Below are 12,097 nucleotides of genomic sequence, written 5' to 3'. Positions count from 1 at the left end.
TTATTGATTAAAGAGGTCACCAATGTGGCCTTTAAAGGGGACTGACTGAGGGTGGTAAAGCTAGGGTACACTTGTGCATGTCAAGTTCCAAGTCGTTGGTTGCTATTGATTTATTCTTGCCCACTATTTACTGGGTTATGAGTAATTTATATCTTAATAAGAGAGCTACAGTAAGCCAGTATTAATTAGATTATAATTTACAGTTCTTTAAAGATGTATATAAAAGTAATTATTGCATAATATGTTATTAAACAATGATGAGTTTACAATGTATTAGTTTTATTTCACAATATAATTAGTAATAACCTGAATAAGCATATTCAAATAAAATAATATTCCATATATTTTGGCTTTTAAAATTATTTATCAATTTTTGAGAATTTCGTGTGTTGTATATAATGGATTTTGATTATGTCCCACCACCTTCCCCAGCTTCTCTGCAGCTGACTCCTGACTCCTTCCCGATCCCTATAATCTAAGTTGTTCTGGAGCTCACTCCATAGCCAAGATTCATAGCAATGCTCCTGCATCAGTCTCTGAGTGATAAGATTACATATATGTGGCACTTTTGCACCAATTTTAGACCATTGGCATTCTAACTATTCCAAACATGTCCAATCCATGGACCTTGGGTCGCATGTGTTGAAATTAAACATGATTAAAACCTAACACAAAACTGTCATCATACTTAAGATATGAAAGATTTCAGAGTTTAAAAGCTTAATTGTCTGTCTCCTGAACAGGACTTTGTAGATGACAGTCTTGTATAGCAGTATCAAAAGTTTGGACTTACTTGGTAGATTCTCGTGAACCTGTGTATGAATCTCTCTGAACCTCAATACATTGAGTTTGACAAACATTATTTACAAAGAGCTATGCAGAGGGTGTTGTTGAGCATGTGAACTACAGAGTGTATACTGTTGTAGTAGGGAAACTGCCATAATGAATACATAGGCCCAGGTCCCAATAAAACTTTATCGACAAACCAGTGGGCTATATGTTCGGTGGATGCAACCCACAATTCCTAGTCTTCTGCTCTAATGTATATAGACACTTGATGGGCATAATTGTAGTGACTGAAACAGCCTTTCTGCCTAGCTCTGGATTCTTATTACATGGCTTGTTACAGAGATATCATTAGTTACAGAAGCCCATAGGAGCCTGGCTCAGCTAGAGGGGCAGGTTTGGTTTTTGTTTTTGTTTTTGTTTTTGTTTTTGTTTTTGTTTTTGTTTTTGTTTTTGTTTTTTTTAAGCAATGCCATGGAATTCCTCTTGAGCTTAAAAGCAGAATCTTTAGCCAGGAGTCTAGAATGGTGGAATCGCAAACTTTACCCTTAGACAGATGGGTATATGGGGAGCTAGAAGGCTTAGCTCAGCCAATAAAGTGCTCACTGTGGAAGTATGGGGACCTGAGGTCAAACCCTGGCACCACACAAAAGGCAGGAAGGTTCTGTGCGGTTATCATTCCAGTGCTGCAAAGCAGAGAAACGAGCTTCCCCCGGGCTCATTGGTCATACTGTCTAGCCAAATCAGCAGGATGCAGATCCAGTGAGGGTCTCCATCAAAAAGAGAAAAGAGGTTGGGAAGCAATTGAGGGAGACCTTAGATGTCAATCCCCGCTTACACATATTTGCAATGGCACTCCCACACATATATGTAAACACAGATGAAAATCTATGTGCACACACAAGATAACAAGTGAGAGCCACGCGTGAGGCACAGAGGCACAGCAAAGGCTTCGTTGTTTTTGTTCCTGAGTCACCTCTGCCCTGCATCTTTCTTCCAGCAACATCATTCTTAGACTTTGAACATTTTCCTGAGTCTCCAGCACTGAGCCATGACACCTCTCTGATTAAAAGAAAGAACCTACATTCTACTTCCTAATCTAAGATATGTACCTCTTCCTCCGTCCCATCCCCAGAAAGTTTTAATTTTACAGAGACTGAAATAATCAGGTCTCGTGTGTATATTCCTTTTCAAAGTGTTTTGGTAGCTTCCTTTGAATTCAGTGCTCTGTCTTATGTGCTTGATAGAAAAATAATATCAAGATGCCTTGAAATTTCCCTGGAGTTCGGCTCTCTTTTCGTGGTGGGACTTGCACAAGTTAGGAGCTGACTAAAAAGGGCCCAGCTGCCTTCCGTGGGCCCTGTCATCTCTGGTGGGTTCAGATGTAGTCTCTCAGAGAAGACGTTCATACCTTAGTTCTTTCTGGCCTTGAATCCAGTCTGAGGGAATCTTTGGAGTATGCACACAACCACGTCCCTTTGACAGACAGTGCAAATTAAAAGATCTGGCATGGCCCAGGAGCCAGGGACCCAAGCTTACCCCTGGGTTTTCATTACAGTTAGGCACTGCAGACTCTTATTGCTGACAGGGAAGCTGAGGCTGGTGGCAGAGAGTGTGTGACAAGGAGTCTCATGCCAAGCTGTAATTGGGAAGTTTCTTTTTAATCAGGACATACCCTACAGCCCAAACACTGGAAATCTCCTGTAAGGCCAAGGCAGGAAATTAAACACACCAACATGAAGCTCAGAGCAGGGTACGCATAGGGTGTAATATTGCCAGGTTCTGAGGGTCCCAGGAGCTTTGGGTAGAAGTTTGCTTCCTTCGAGAGTAAACTGGGGGTAACATTTCTACTGAGCAGCTAGAGATGGTACCAAGCTTCTATGAGTGAGTGAGCACCATTGTATTAAATGCAGCAGACAGATTAATTGACATGTATTACATTTAAACAGAATGCTAAGTCTAATTCGCCTTGGGCTAGCAGCTACCATTGTATTACATCAATAGGAAAGATCCCCCATGGGTTTTCTATTTTCAGAAGTCTTTCATGAGCACCTAGGTAAACACTAGGAGCTGTGTTGACCCCTAACCAGGGCTCCTCACATTAAAGCTTTGTTTGCTGGCTTGGGGGAGGTTTGACTTGTAATGTTCTTGCCATGCAAGTGTGGAGACCTGAGCTGGATCCTCTGAAACACATACAAAAAGTCTATGTGTAGTGGTGCACATTTGTAATTCCAGTGCTGGGGAGGCAGAGACAGGAGAATCCCGGAGGTTCACTGGCTAGTCAAACTAATCATGAGCCCCAGGTCAAAGTGAGAGACTCAATTTCAAAAATCCAGTTAGATGACACTAGAGAAAGACTGCCAAAGTTCACCTCTGGCCTCCACATGCATACAAGTAGACACACCCTTGTGCATATACAAATATTCACGCACACACATGAACACATGCACACCTTGTTTACTGGGAAGACAAAGGAGATGGCATAGCTATTGCCCATGTTCAGATGTGTGCTCATGAGCACAGAATCAGCAGCAACAGCAGCAGCAGGTAGTCGTGTGTGGAATCTTTGTGTTAACACTCACCTGAGAGGAGACTAAAGCTCAGGGATGCCATGCAGTTTGCTCACAGATCAGTGCATGGGGAGATTTTGAAATCAAGTCCATGTGCAATACTTTGCAATGATGATACCGCTCATGAGTTTGATAATACAACCTGAGGCATGCGTGTGTTCAAACACAGTTATGTCCATTTATGTATGCATGAACATGGAGGCCAGAGGTAAACTGTGGGTTCTCTGCTCAGGTGTCCCTTTACCTTGTTGTTTGACACAGGCTTTCTTACTTTTTGTGTATGTAGAGTGCATATATAAAGTACATATGTGGAGTGCATATATGTGTGGATGTCTATCAGAGATCAACATTGGCTATTGTTCTTTAGTAGTCATATATACAGATTTGTGGGTTATTTTTGAGATGGTTCCAACTCATCACATAGGCAAAGCTGACTACCTGGGATTCCCTGGGATCTCTGTCTCTCTCTTTCCATCACTGGGATTACAAGTGAGTGCTATTGTACTCAGCTATACATGAGTTCTGTGATCTAATTTGGGACTAAGCACATTACCATCTGAGTCAGCTCCCTAGTCACATTCCAGAGCTCTGAGGGGCTTCTGGTCCATGAGGAGATAGACACACAGATGGATGTTTGTGAGAAACAGAGCCTCGTGATGCTTTCTGGTCACTGAGTAGGGAAAATGAAGCTCTCATGTGCTGCGCTTGAGATAACTAAGAGCTCCCTGGAGATGTAAAAGTTAACAGCATATACACTAGACAGAGGAAGACAGGGCAGGATCAGGAGACCTTGAAGTCATAGTGACATGAGATGGTTTGGGCATTCTGGTTTTGTTTAGAACAATTGGCTCTTGGGTCTTGTCCTTACATTCAGCAAATAACATCAAAGGAGAACAACTCTTGAGGGCATACTCGGTACAGATTGTAAGCATCTGTGTGGGGTTGTGGGACAGCCATAAGAGTTGATTGAAGAGAGTCAACTACTAAAGTCCAAGGGCATCCTAATGTTGTCCTGGGTCTGTCCACTGTTGACTGAAGTGGTAGAAGGTGCTACTTTTGTCCATGGCTCCTTTTAGAAAATAATCCATAGACATGAAGAAAAAAATGATCCTTTGGTTCTGAGTGGAACGTTTAGGGTGCTCTGACCCTGCAAAGAATCCAGGTCACACTAGATCTTAGGCACAGCTGGCTACAGCAGGTCAGACAGCCACAGTATGTTGGTGTCACTGGAAAGCAGACTCCTGTTATGTGTCTGGGCTCCTTCGCTTTCCTTGTCTCAGCTCCATTCTAAGCAATGTGGGCACCATTCTAAGGATACCTGGTTACCATTTTAAAGAACCCAACATACCCTTCCTCCTTCCCAGATCTGACCAGTGCTATCTTGTCAGAATTCAGGCTCTGCCATCACCAGATGCCTATCACAAACTGCTGGGTGGGAATACTGCATGCACCTGCTGATGCAGTTTCTGGTGTGTTCCCCACAATTCATTAGCACACATCTAAGTGTAATCAGGAGCTGTTGTAAAGCACAGGGAGGGAGCACCCAGCATGTTATTGCTGGGCCCGAGACCTACTAGCTTACCTTAATGCTGAATAGCCAGAAAACCTTGTGCAGTTTCTGGCTGTCTGCAGACATTTGGTCACACATGTAATGCCTTTGTGTTTCTATAGCAGTAGAAGTGCCAGCAGGAAGGTGGGAGTTGATTCTAAACCATCTCTAATCTAATGGTGATATTGAAAGTCCCTGTGACAGGACAGTGGGGCAGTCCTGCCTCCATGGTCCTCACTTTCCTCCTCTTCTTTCTGCTCATAGCTCTGGGTCCAAACCTGATTCTTATCTTCCTTTTTGCACAAATGACAGGGAGCACAACCCCATGGTTTTTTGAGTTATTTGATGTAGTACTTGAATAATTTGCGAATACTCTCCAAATTCCTGGGGAAAAAAGAACCTTGATTTGGGCAGATTCTAGTCCTGCTTAGCACATCCCCAAGTAATAAAGTTCAGATGTTAACATCAATTATAATCTTAAGCCGAAACTAGACAGTATGATACTTCATCCCCATAGACTGAGCTTCTCTGCCGTGCCTTCTCCACTGAGCTAGAGTGCGACACTTGAAAACATTAAGTCAAAATAAATCCTTTCTCCTTTGAGGTGTTTCTTTCAAGTATTTTGGTCATAGTGACACAAAGTAATGAATTGAGTCACTGTGACCAAACTCTGATCAAAACAACATAATACGGGATTGCTTGTTTAGACTGAGGACCCACAGTGAGGTGCAGTATCATGGTGGTGGTCACATGTGCCAGTAGAACTTTGCCTTTAAAGATAAGAATAAAGAAAAATGATACAGAATGAGGCCAGAGAAAATGTGGCCACTAGGACAGCCTCCAGTTATCTTGTTCACAACTCTTTAACCCCTAACAATTATGCCACCAGATTACAAAATCTATGGAGGGTTAACCCATGCATTAGGGCCAGAGCCTTCGTGATGTCATCGTCACATGTGTCACAGGCATGGACAGAGGTGCCTGTGGTTTCTTTATCCAATCAAGTTGATAAGAAAGATGAACCTTCTCAAAGCTGAGGAGACGACTCACTTTGTAAACTGTCTGTCCTCCAAGTACAGAGACCTGAGTTTGCTTCCTAGAAGCCATGTAGACTATCAGCTCTAACTGCTCACTTGTAATCCTGATACAGGGAAAGTATCCCTGGCATGCATTGGTTAGCCAGCCAGGTTGAATTAGCATGCTCTGAACTAGCGAAAGATGCTGATGCGTCGAACAAACAACCTACACACAAAAGGGAGACAATATTCGGAGGATCTGCACTTGAGGTTGACCTCTACCCTGAGCGTGCACTTCCACACACATAGTGTATCCCACACACATACACCTGCACACATGTACATGCTTAGACAAAGAGACTGACTGTCTCAGGTGACTGAGCCCATCTTTCCTCCCTCTGTTTCTACTCCTGACTTTCCTTCCTTGGGTGAGTGCTAGCAAACACCCCTCCTATCTAAGACATTCACATCAGAGCAAGAGCTGAGATGGTGCGTAGAGCCCATGCTGCCCTTGCACGGTGGTGGACAGGCATGCTTTTAAAATTAAATAGAAAATGAAAGCTTGCAATATACTGTGAAGGGAAAGACAATGGGCTCTTGAGGTCACTGTGTGGGATGTTTCCGTACAGAGGTAGTGGCATGTGGGAGCTGATTAGGTGTGACTAGCACTCCAGGTCAAAGTCAAGGCATGTGTGACCTCTCTGTGGCAGATGAAGTCTCTTCCAGAATTAATGAATTACACAAACACTGGAGCAAGTCCACACAGATACATAAGTGTGGCTGGGTGTCCAGGGTTGCATTATATAAGGTGACTGTCCGTGTGATAAAATAATGTCGAATAAAGCAGGAAGTGATGGATGAAGGATCCAAATGATCCAATAATGTCTCTGAGTTTTGTCAGGAGTGCTAGGCTGCCCTGTACAGGAGTAGGACTGCAGGCCTGGAGACAGAGAGAAAATGCCATTGCAGTCACTGTATCCAAGAGTCAGTGGATGGCAGAGTCTAAAACATTGAAAACATTGAAGTGACCAGTCCTGCTTAGACATTAAAGTACCTACTGGCAGGCCAGGGGTCACCAACTCCAGTGTCTTGGAAGTAATCATGCTTTTTCTTTGTCTTGCCATTTGGATGGAGGGCAGAAAGGGAGAGGCTAATGCACAGATATGCATTCACTCCCATCATGCCTGGTGAGCATTTTCAAGTTTCTTCACATTAACTCTTTATCCCTGGTGCAGTCTCAATAGGATGGAAACACAGACAATTCCACTGAGGCTTAAGGTTCTCCCAGAATGCCTATTAAAGAGTGTGCAAAACTCATTAGTTAATAAAACAGGGCTAAGGGAATAGCTTAATGAGGAAAGTGTGTGTTGTGCAAGCATGGACATTTGAGCTCAGTCTCCATGAACCCACATAAAGAGCTGGGCATGGTGGTACATGCTTGTAATCTCAGCACGGGAGAGGTAGAGACAAGGTGGCTGAATCTCCAGGACTCCCTGGCCAGCCAGCCTAGGCTCCCTGGCCAGCCAGGCTAGCAAAATTGGTAAGCTCCAGGCCAATGGAGAGAACCTGTCTAAAGAAAAACTAAATGTAGGGCAGCTGAGGAATGATACTTGAGGTTGATCTCTGGCTTCCACAGGCATGCACACACCTGCACCTGTATACATATATGTGTGCTCTCACACACATACACACAAAAAAATCACACACACACACACACACACACACACACACACACACACACACACACACACCGCACACCGCACCATGTATCTTTTCTTTGGAACTCCAGAGAGCATCTTGTTTCTTTGTGCTGTCTGTGCCTTTGCTAATGAGCATCTTTAGTCTCACCTTGTAACAATATCCTCAGCCATTGCTTTTTATAAAATAACCTACTTGGAGAATTTGATACATTCGTATTAGTGAAAAGGAGGGAATGTAAGATTAATTTCTACTTCAAGTTGGGTTAAAAACAGATGGCGAGGTGTGGGCATCAGGCATAGTAGACATAAAATTAATTGCTATTACCTGTGTACCACACACTAGAACACAAGAGGAGGCCATGATGCTCAGAGAAAACTTTCTCCTGGAATGGAGGTAATTTTCTTTCCTTGGTGCTGTAACACTTTGGGTCAGTGAGGAATTGCCTCTTAGACTATACAATATGGTGAGCAGCTGGTAAGTGCCTGGGCACTGGGCCAGATGACAAAGCTATGGTGTGCAATTAAACCCTGCCTCAGTTCTCTACCTGAGTAGTGCAAGTCCACAAAGGGTTAGAGAGATTATGCAATCGTGTCTCCATAAAGGAAAGTGTAGATGACCACAGCAACCTCCCAACGACTTAGTGCAGCATAAAGGGACAAGAGCACCTTAGGGTGTCAATAAAGAAAGAGCTCACACTGGACTAAATGGACTCAGTGAGAGAAGGACATTTGCAAAGGGCCGGAAGAGGAATGAGGCTTTGGGTCTTTTTGGCAGTTGTTTATAGCTGGGTGTTAGGGAGAATGAGTACACTACAGGACAGAGGAAAGGACGGGAAGGTGGAAAGTTTGCGGCTGTCTATAGCAGACAGAATTGTTTTCATAATTAGGAGGTATATACATTTGCATACTGGACTAGGAGATACAAAAGGTTCAAGTAAGCTCTATTCTTTCCAGAAATCAGATTGTCTTCCTTGCTTAGTCCAAATCGTGTGAGTCGGCTGTTCATCCCTGAACTGTCTCAACTCTTGTCCAAGGATCCTGTTCATCTAGTTATCATTATCGTCCAGACCTCAGGTTCCTGACAAGTTAATTTATTGATTATTTTAGATTTAGTAATTTTATTTTATGTGTATGCATCTCTGGTGTGTGTGTGTGTGTGTGTGTGTGTGTGTGTGTGTGTGTGTGTGTGTCTATGTCTGTGTGTGTACAGTGTGCTTGCCTGGTACTCACAGAGGTTGGTGGGATGGGGACACTGCACACTATTGAACTCAAGTTATGGATGACATAAGCCAGTATATGTGCTCTAGGAATATAACCAGGGTCCTCTGCAAGAACAAGTGCTCTAAACTGCTGAGTGGGTGACTAAACAGTAGGATGTATGTGAATGAATGGGTGTGAGTACAAGGAGAATGGATGGGTGGACAGAGGGAAGAAAAACTGAATGGATGAATGCATGGGGGATGAATACATAGTAGACAGATGACTGGGGGATGGGTAGGAAGAATGATAGATGCATATATATATTCATACATCCTCATACACAAACCCATCATTCACATACATCCCATACATACTTTCACATATAGGTGCATATATACACCTATGGATGTGTGTGTGTGTGTGTGTGTGTGTGTGTGTAAGGAAGTATGGGTGGGTAGACAGAAGGCTGCAGTAGTGAATGTGGATGTGAATAAAGTATACAAGTACTTGGTGAGTAGATGGATGGATGCATGATGGAATAGATAGGTAGACACGTGGATAGGTAGGTGGGTGGATGGATTGGTGTGCGGGTGGGTAAATGGATGGATGCATTGACGGGTGGATTGTATGGGGAGACATATACATGGCTGCGTGGGGCAATGAGAAGGTAGTCAGTATATAAAGGAATAGTAAGTGGATGGCTGAGTGAAGTGCTGGGTGTGTGGGTAGATGAATAGGTACACAGAGATGAAAAAGGGAGTAAATGGTGGGTGGCTGGACAGATGGACATGTATATGAACGGAAGCTTGGATAGATTCTTGTTTGTTGGAGTGGAGAGGTATATGGATTGAAAAATCAAAGAGACAGAGGGAGGAAGAACTCATGGATGGATGGATGGATGGATGTGTGGGTAAATGAGTGGGTGTCTGTATGTGTAGGTGAATGGATAAATTGGTGAATGGGCAGGTGGTGGGTAAACGGACATTGGTTCATGAGGTTTTATACTGATTAAAAGCTGCTACCTAAATAAAAACATAAAGCTAAAAGTTACTGAAGGGTGAGTGGACTTCCAGAGAGAGGAAGCTGCTCACCCCATATCACTTCCGAGTTCTGTATGTGCTCGGGTATAAAGACAGACGAGACACGTCTCCCTTCTTTCTAACACCAATCCATTTGGTGTTCCAGATCACACTAATTTATCGACACTCAGGGACTCACCAACTTGGAACATTTTTTATATGTATGTCCATCCCAAATGTACAAACACATAAGAAAGAGTATACATTCTTAATATGTTGGCAAATAATATTTTAAATAAAGTCTGAAACTTGAGAACTGCTAAGTCTTGGTCACAGTTTCCCAGTAAGTGGGCAATTCCTGAACCAGGATCCCAGAATCCTGAAGACAAGTTCTGCTTCTCTTGGTATTGTTTCTTCCCCACGGAAGAAACAGGTCCTAGTCCACCTGATCCAGAGTTCCCTGGAAGGAGTCTAAACCCATTGGGAATCCAGATTGTTGTTATTTGACTCCCTTTCAACACTGAGTCTTGTGAATTTTGATTTAGTTCATCTTTCCACTTGTGGTGCTGCAGCTAATACCCAGGGCCTGGTGCACACGAAGCAAGTGACCTACCTCCAAGCTACTCTCCGAGCCAAATTCTTGGAGATGTGAGCGATAGCTGTATTCATTGCACACAGGAGGTCATCATACTACAGGTTCAGGGTTGAAAGGAAATTGAGAACGTAGTTCATTGAATCTGGCTCCATTTCTGAGATTCATAATATTAGTCCTGAAATTTCAACTCCTCATATTTCCCTGTGACCTCCCGGGACCCAGAAACCACAGCGTAGGAGAGCATCAGAGATCCCTCTAGATTCGGTGACGAAGTTCCAGACTTTATAAGCAATGTACTTCTCCAAGCTCTGAGCCCAGTGGTCTCTTCTGAAGTAGACAGAGAGAGAGTCACACCTGATGTGCTGGAGGAAGAAAATATTTAATAGACACTGTGAAGAACTTAGTTTTGCTTTCTTATTGTCCTCACCATAGTAAATTTATGATGCAATCCGAATCTGTTTTAGGCTAGTTTTTATACTGTTTAATACCAGTGCATGTACACCTCAAGTGGCATTTGTAGGATAACTAACAGAAATGGTGTGTATACATAGCACGTGTCTGGATCCTTCTTCTCATGTCCTCTCCTCTTTTCTTCTTTAGGAAACTGCTCAAAGACCTCATGAAAGTGGGACTTACGGCTTCCTTGATCAGGCTCAGCATTCAGTAAGTGTGACCGGTTTGCAGCACTCATTGTGTAAATGCACCTGTTTCTTTGATCTCCTCTCTAGCAGACTCTCTTCTGCATGCCCAGCAGTTCCCACAGAAACTTGCTGTGTGTCTGCTCTCTCTGCTTGGCATTGCTGTGTTTGGTTCAGAGTTATGAAGGGAGATTTCTCTGTAGAACCTCCTCCCAGCTTGGCTTCCCAACCCTCCAGGGAACTTTGGGCAAGATGGACATTTCAGTGGGTTAGCCCCACGGGTAGAAACTGAAGTTTCCTATAAAATGTACTTTGCTGTCTTCTATTTCCTATGGTCTGCTTGTGAGGAAAGGATGTGTTAGTTTTCTCTGGTCAAATGACCTTGCAGTGTAGAAAGGAAACCCAATATACAGATCTGCTGGTGACCATGTAACTCCAGAGACATTAAAAAAAAACCTCATCTTTTTTCCTTTAGAGCCAGAAGGTATGAGCATGATATACAAAACTACTGCAGAAGAGAAACCTGTACTTTAAAATACATGGGAATTTTGTTTAGAAATTTCATTTGTTTTTACTTTGCCATCACACATAAAAATTTAGTTTGGGTGAATCTATCAGTTCTTTTTTTCCAATTTCCCCATTATTTTTTATCTGCTAGCATATGTGGCTAGAACCCCATGAAGTCTGACTTCGGTCTTCCTCTTCAATAGTTCTGCTGGGAAAAAAACCCCAAGTTTTCAGAATAAAATTGTTATCATTTAGGAAAACCGTCAAAATCAAAGATTCAGAAGGATGACTTGAGGAAATGATTTATTTTTCTAGCTGTGACTTTCCTCACAGGCTTTGGAATTATGTAACATATCCTGCTTCTGAGGCTAGTAGGGGCTCACATGGTCCATGAAACATCACCCCATGTCCAAGGAAGCAGGTGGAATTATAGGTCAGTGACCTATAGCAGTGAGGAGCCAGCTGATTACAGGGCTACTTTTTGGGGGGCGGTATTGCCTGGCTTCTTGCTGTGGAA

General features: G+C 43.1%; 1 protein-coding gene across 11 annotated transcripts in view; it reads left to right on the top strand.

Annotated features, from left to right (window-relative positions):
* Positions 1 to 12,097, top strand: part of Rbfox1 (RNA binding fox-1 homolog 1) — a 1,541,605-nt gene that overhangs the window by 292,401 nt on the left and 1,237,107 nt on the right. For all 11 annotated transcript variants that reach the window (XM_087571332.1, XM_087571337.1, XM_087571339.1 and 8 more), the window contains exon 2: positions 11,036 to 11,098. The gene's annotated coding sequence lies outside the window, so the exon portion shown is untranslated. The remainder of the gene's footprint in view (positions 1 to 11,035; positions 11,099 to 12,097) is intronic.

Source organism: Rattus norvegicus, chromosome 10 (assembly GCF_021556685.1).
Source record: "Rattus norvegicus strain SHRSP/BbbUtx chromosome 10, alternate assembly SHRSP_T2T, whole genome shotgun sequence".
Lineage (NCBI taxonomy): Eukaryota > Metazoa > Chordata > Mammalia > Rodentia > Muridae > Rattus > Rattus norvegicus.
This window is presented reverse-complemented; position numbering and strand designations above follow the sequence as displayed.